Raw genomic sequence first — 6,000 nt, 5'->3', positions numbered from 1 at the left:
CCGCTCGAGCAGTCTATCCGGGCACTGTTCATTTGACCGTCTGCACCTTATAGTAAATCCTATTGATCTAGCCAAAACCGTTCAACCATAATGTTTCTTTCCTTTTCTTTCATTGCTAAAGCCGTTATCCGAGGGTAATGCCCCCTAGTGTTCGAGTCTGATCATAGAGCGGCCTCGAATACGGTTGTCATGATTTTCGGTACCGGTTCATAACTGACCTTTATACTAAGTTAGCACGATTTAGTATTCCCCCGTTAAGAGCCTTGTCGTAAAACCTATTTGGGACAATACCGGTTCACGGGAAAAAGAGTGCAACGCGTGCTTTCAGGCCTAAAGATTGTGTCGTTCTTTGATGATTGCCTTCAAGTGTTAGTTCGGAGTACAAACAAATATAAGAAAATGAATGGGGTCGTACCTTAGCAGTAGTATCGCTTCAAGTGAGCTATGTTCCAGTTGTTCGGTAGTTGCTCACCGTTCTTTGTTTCGAGTTTGTACGATCCTTTACCGGTGATCTCGATAATTTGATATGGACCTTCCTAGTTTGGTCCCAACTTCCCTTCGTTCGGGTTACGGGTACTTAGCGTGACCTTCCTTAGCACCAAGTCCCCGATATTGAAATGTTGAAGGTTGGACCTTCGATTGTAATATCTCTCGATCCGCTATTTTTGGGTGGCCATCCGGACAAGGGTTGTTTAGCACCTATGATCTAATAGATTTAGGGTCGTGTTCATAGCCTCGTCGTTTGAATCCTTGATTGCATATCAAAACCTGAGACTGGGTCCTCCGACTTCGACCGGTATTAGAGTTTCGGCATAGTAAACTAGTGAGAATGGGATGGCCCGGTACTGGACTTCGAGGTCATACGGTATGCCCATAAGACTTCGGGCACGATTTACTTCCATTTTCCTTTGGCATCAGTTAACCTCTTTTTGAGGTTTTGGAGTATGGTTTTGTTGGGTGATTATGCTTTTCCATTCCCACTAGGGTGATAGAGTGTTGATATGATCCTTTTGATCTTGTGGTCTTCGAGTAACTTGCTTACTTTGTTGCCAATGAATTATTTCCCATTATTGCATACGATCTCGGCCGGCATTCCGAACCTGCATATGATGTGGTCCCAAATGAAATCGATAACTTCTTTCTCCTTGACCTTTTTGTATGCCTGGGCTTCCACCCACTTAGAAAAATAGTTAATCATAAATAATATAAATTGAGCCTTACCGGGTGCCCACGTAAGGGGCCCGACGATATTCATTCCCCACTTCATGAACGACCATGGTGACAAGACTGAATGTTGCAGCTCCTGGGGTTGATAAATCATTGGAGCGTGTCTTTGACATTCATCACATTTTCGTACGAACTCCTTCGCATCCTTTTCCATATCAATCCAGTAATAGCCGGCTCTGATCACTTTTCGAATCAATGATTCGGCTCCTGAATGATTTCCACATGTGTCTTCATGGAGTTTCCTCAAAACGTACTCTGTATCCCCTGGTCCTAAACATATCGCGTGTGGGCCATCGAATGCTCTTCTGAACAGGGTTCCGTCTTCATGCAGGCTAAACCGGGCTGCCTTTGTACATAAGGCCCTCGATTATTTTGTATCCGAGGGAAGTTTTCTGGTCTTCAATATTCTATATATTTATTTCCCCAGTTCCAAGTTAGGCTCGTTGAGTTATCTCGGCATGACCTTCTTCCACTACCGATCTCATAAGTTGTACGACTGCCCCCAAGTTAAACTCGTCATCCTCGATTGATGACCCTAAGTTAGCAAGGGCATCGGCCTCACTATTTTGATCCAGAGGGACGTGTTGCAAAGTCCATTCTTTGAGCCGATGTAATGTTACATGCAACTTATCCAAGTACCTTTGCATTCGTATTCTCTAACCTCGAACGTCCCATTAACTTGGTTCACCACAAGGAGGGAGTCACACTTGGCTTCGGTCACCTCTGCCCCCAATCTTTTGGCTAGTTCGAGACCTGCAAACATGGCCTCATATTCTGCCTTGTTGTTAGTCAATTTCACTGTCCTAATAGATTGTCTAACTATATTGCCTGTTGGTGGCTTCAATACAATGCCAAGTCCGGACCCTTTTGCATTCTAGGCGCAGTCCGTAAAGAGGGTCCAGATCCCCGATGAGGTTCCTGAGTTGATGAATAATTCTCTTTCAACCTTGGGTATTAGGGCCGACATAAAGTCGGCCACAAAGTCTGCCAAAATTGTAGACTTAATGGCAGTCCGGGGTCGATATTCAATATCGTACCCACTGATTTCCATGACCCATTTGGCCAACTGGCCCGAAAGCTCGGGCTTATGCATAACATTCCTCAACGGGTAAGTATTCATGACACATATGGGGTGATACTGGAAGTATGGTTTTAGATTTCTAGAGGCGCTTAGCAAAGCGAGCGCCAACTTTTCTAGGTGAGGGTACCTGGTTTCAGCCTTACCTAGGGTCCTGCTAACATAGTAAATTGGAAATTACGTACCTTGCTCATCCCGGAACCAGGACTCCACTTACTACTATCTCTGATACTGCCAAGTACAAGAATAGTTGTTCGTCTATCTTCGGCGTGTGAAGCAGCGACGGGCTTGATAGATATCGCTTCAGTTCCTCCAGGGCCCGTTGGCACTCCGGGGTCCATGAGAAGTTATTCTTCTTCTTTAATAGTGTGAAGAACCGGTGGCTCTTGTCGGATGACGTCGAGATAAATTGCCCGAAGGCCTTTACGTTGTCCACAACTGTGATAGCTTCGATGGCTTTGATCTTGTCGGGGTTGATCTCGATTCCCCAATTAGATACCATGAATCCGAGGAATTTACCTGATCTAACTCCAAACACACATTTCTCCGGGTTCAGCTTCATATTGTATTTCTTAAATATGCTGAAGGTTTTCGGCAAATGCTTTAAATGGTCCTCTGCTCGCAGGAACTTAACCAACATATCGTCAATGCAAACCTCCATTGATTTTCCTATTTGTTCCTCAAACATCCGATTTACTAGGCGTTGGTAAGTGGCACCGGCATTTTTTAATTCGAACGACATCACGTTATAGCAGTATGTGCCGTATTTAGTGATGAAGGAGGTTTTTTCCTGATCATCCGGGTCTATCCGTATTTGGTTGTACTCGGAGTAGGCATTAAGAAAACTGAGGATCTCGTGGCTGGAAGTGGCATCGGTCATGCAATCGATATTGGGCAAAGGGAAAGAGTCCTTGGGACATGCCTTATTCACATCCTTATAGTCTACACACATTCTTAATTTATTCCCTTTTTAGGGACTACCACTACATTCGCTAACCAATCCGGGTATTTAACACCCCGAATGGAACCTATTTTAAGGAGTTTAGATATCTCGTCCTTGATGAAAGCATGTTTGACCTCGGATTGGGTTCTCCTCTTCTGCTTCACCGAATTAACTTCGGGTCCAGGCTTAGCTTATGAATGGTTATTTTCGGTGGGATCCATGTCATGTCAAGGTGGGACCAAGCGAAACAATCTATGTTAACTATAAGAAACTGAATGAGTTTTTTCCTAAGATCAGGACTTAACCTCGTGCCCAGGTAAACCTTTCGATCGGGTAGATGCTCGACCAATATGACCTATTCCAGCTCCTCGACTGTCGATTTAGTGGCGTCGTAATCATCGGGGGCTATAAAAGCCATGGGTACCCTGTAATCATCGTCTTCATCAGTCCTCTGTTTCTCCGGTTGGGTCAGAGCTGGTGTCGATAATTGCTACTCCCTCCGTTTCAATTTAGATGAGGTACTTTCCTTTTTAGTCTTTTCCAAAATAATTGACACATTTCTAAATTTGGAAATAATTCAACTTTAAACTCTTCATTTTACCCATTTTATCCTTAATGAGAAGTTTTTATAATCACACAAATGTCATGACCCCACAAAGCTTTTATCCCTTAAGCTTTTAAGACCATAAGTTTCAAAAGTTTCTTCTTTTTTCTTAAACTATGTGCCAAGTCAAACTACCTCATCTAAATTGAAACGAAGGGAGTATTTAGTTTTTGGCTTTGTGACCGAACTTGGCCCTTTTGTCGTTGCAAGTGCGGATGTCGGGATTGCTTCCTCGACCGCAAACATATCCTTTGTGGCTAGCTGTTCTCCGTAGATTATTTTAATCCCACCCGGTGTTGGGAATTTTAACACTTGGTGCAGAGTTGAGGGTATTGCCTCCATGTTGTGAATCTATGGCCTTCCGAACAAAGCGTTGTACCTCATGTCTACTTTGATTACATAAAACTTAGCTTCCTAGATGGTCCCGGTGGAATTCACCGGTAATGTTATCTCCCCCTTAGTGGTTTCACATGCCATGTTGAATCCGTTTAGAACTCGGACTGCATGCACGATTTGGTCTTGTAGACCGAGATGCTCTACGACCCTTGATCGGATGATGTTGGCCGAGCTACCTGGATCAATTAACATACGCTTAACTCGAAATTTATTTATCTGTACAGATATTACCAGTGCATCATTATGGGGTTGCACGACCCCTTCCGCATCCTTGTCATTGAAAGACTAGGTTCCTTCCGGTATGCAATCTAGTGTCCGTTTTTCTCTCGTGATGGATACTTTGGTGTGCTTCAACATCGGCCTCTGAGGGAGATCGACCCCACCGATGATCATGTTAATGACGTGTTGAGGTTTTTCTTGTTTGATCTGTTTGTTAGTATCCCTATTCCTGAAATGATTCTTGACTCGGTCACTCAGGAATTCTTGAAGATGCCCGTTGTTGAATAGTCGGGCTACTTCCTCTCTTAACTGTCGGCAATCCTCCGTTCTGTGGTCGTGAGTGCCGTGATATTTACACATCTGGTTAGGATCCCTTTGGCGCAGATCGGATTGTAGAGGTCGAGGCTATTTGGTGTCCTTTATGCATCTAATAGCTGATATAATGGCAACAATATCGATGTTAAAGTTGTATTCCGATAACCTTGGTGCTTCTTTAGGCCCGATAGGCCTGTCGAAGTTGTTTTTCTCATGAGCCCCTGATTGCTCTGACCTCGATCACTTCTCCTTTCATTTCTCATAGAGTTTCGTCTGGACCCATTGTTTCTTCGGTCTCTCCCTAGTTGATATCAGTTCACGATCGATGTCTCTTTTGACTCTAGCGATGGTTCTGACGGGATATACAGACCCGGAAGGCGCCCCAAACTGATCATCTTCGACCCTGATTTTCGATTGATATCAGTTATGTACATCGGCCCAAGTGATGGTCGGATATTATACCAGGTTCTATTTCAACTGTTGTGAAGCCAATAAGCTCCGAATGATGAGTCCTTAGGTGAAAGTCTGAACGGCCCAATCATCAGCGACCGGTGGCAGGTCCATCTGTTCCATTTGAAATCAGGACACGAACTCTCTGAGCATCTTGTTATCCTTCTGTTTTACTTTGAAAAGGTTCAATTTCCTGGTCTCGACCTTGATAGCCCCAACGTGTGCTTTCACGAAAGAATATGCAAGTATAGCAAATGAGTCAATAGAATTAGGAGGTAAGTTGCGGTACCATTTCATAGCTCCCTGTGACAGGGTCTCTCCGAACTTCTTCAACAAGACAGACTCGATCTCGTCATCCTCCAAGTTATTCCCTTTGATGGCACATGTGTAAGAGGTTACATGCTCATTTGGGACGGTCGTTCCGTTATATTAAGGAATCTCGGGCATGCAGAATTTCTCAGGGATCGGCTTCAGAGCCACGCTCGGAGGAAAAGATTTTTGCATGAACTTCTTGGAATCCAGGCCTTTCAATATCGGCGGTGCTCCTGAGATTTGGTCTATCCTGGAATTGTAAGTTTCCACCTTTTTGTCATTAGCTTCGATTTTCTTCTCCCCTGACTCTACCCGTTTTGTCAGTTCCTCGAGCATCTTTATGATCTCGAGGTTAGTCCCCGATTCATTTTCATTTGACCTCTCTGTGACCGGTTCATCCCTGCGGATGACTTCCTGGGGTGGATCGGGTTCAACTCTGCTCGATGCGCGGCTTTG

The sequence above is a fragment of the Nicotiana tomentosiformis genome, chromosome 12 (assembly GCF_000390325.3).
Source record: "Nicotiana tomentosiformis chromosome 12, ASM39032v3, whole genome shotgun sequence".
NCBI lineage: Eukaryota > Viridiplantae > Streptophyta > Magnoliopsida > Solanales > Solanaceae > Nicotiana > Nicotiana tomentosiformis.
This window is presented reverse-complemented; position numbering follows the sequence as displayed.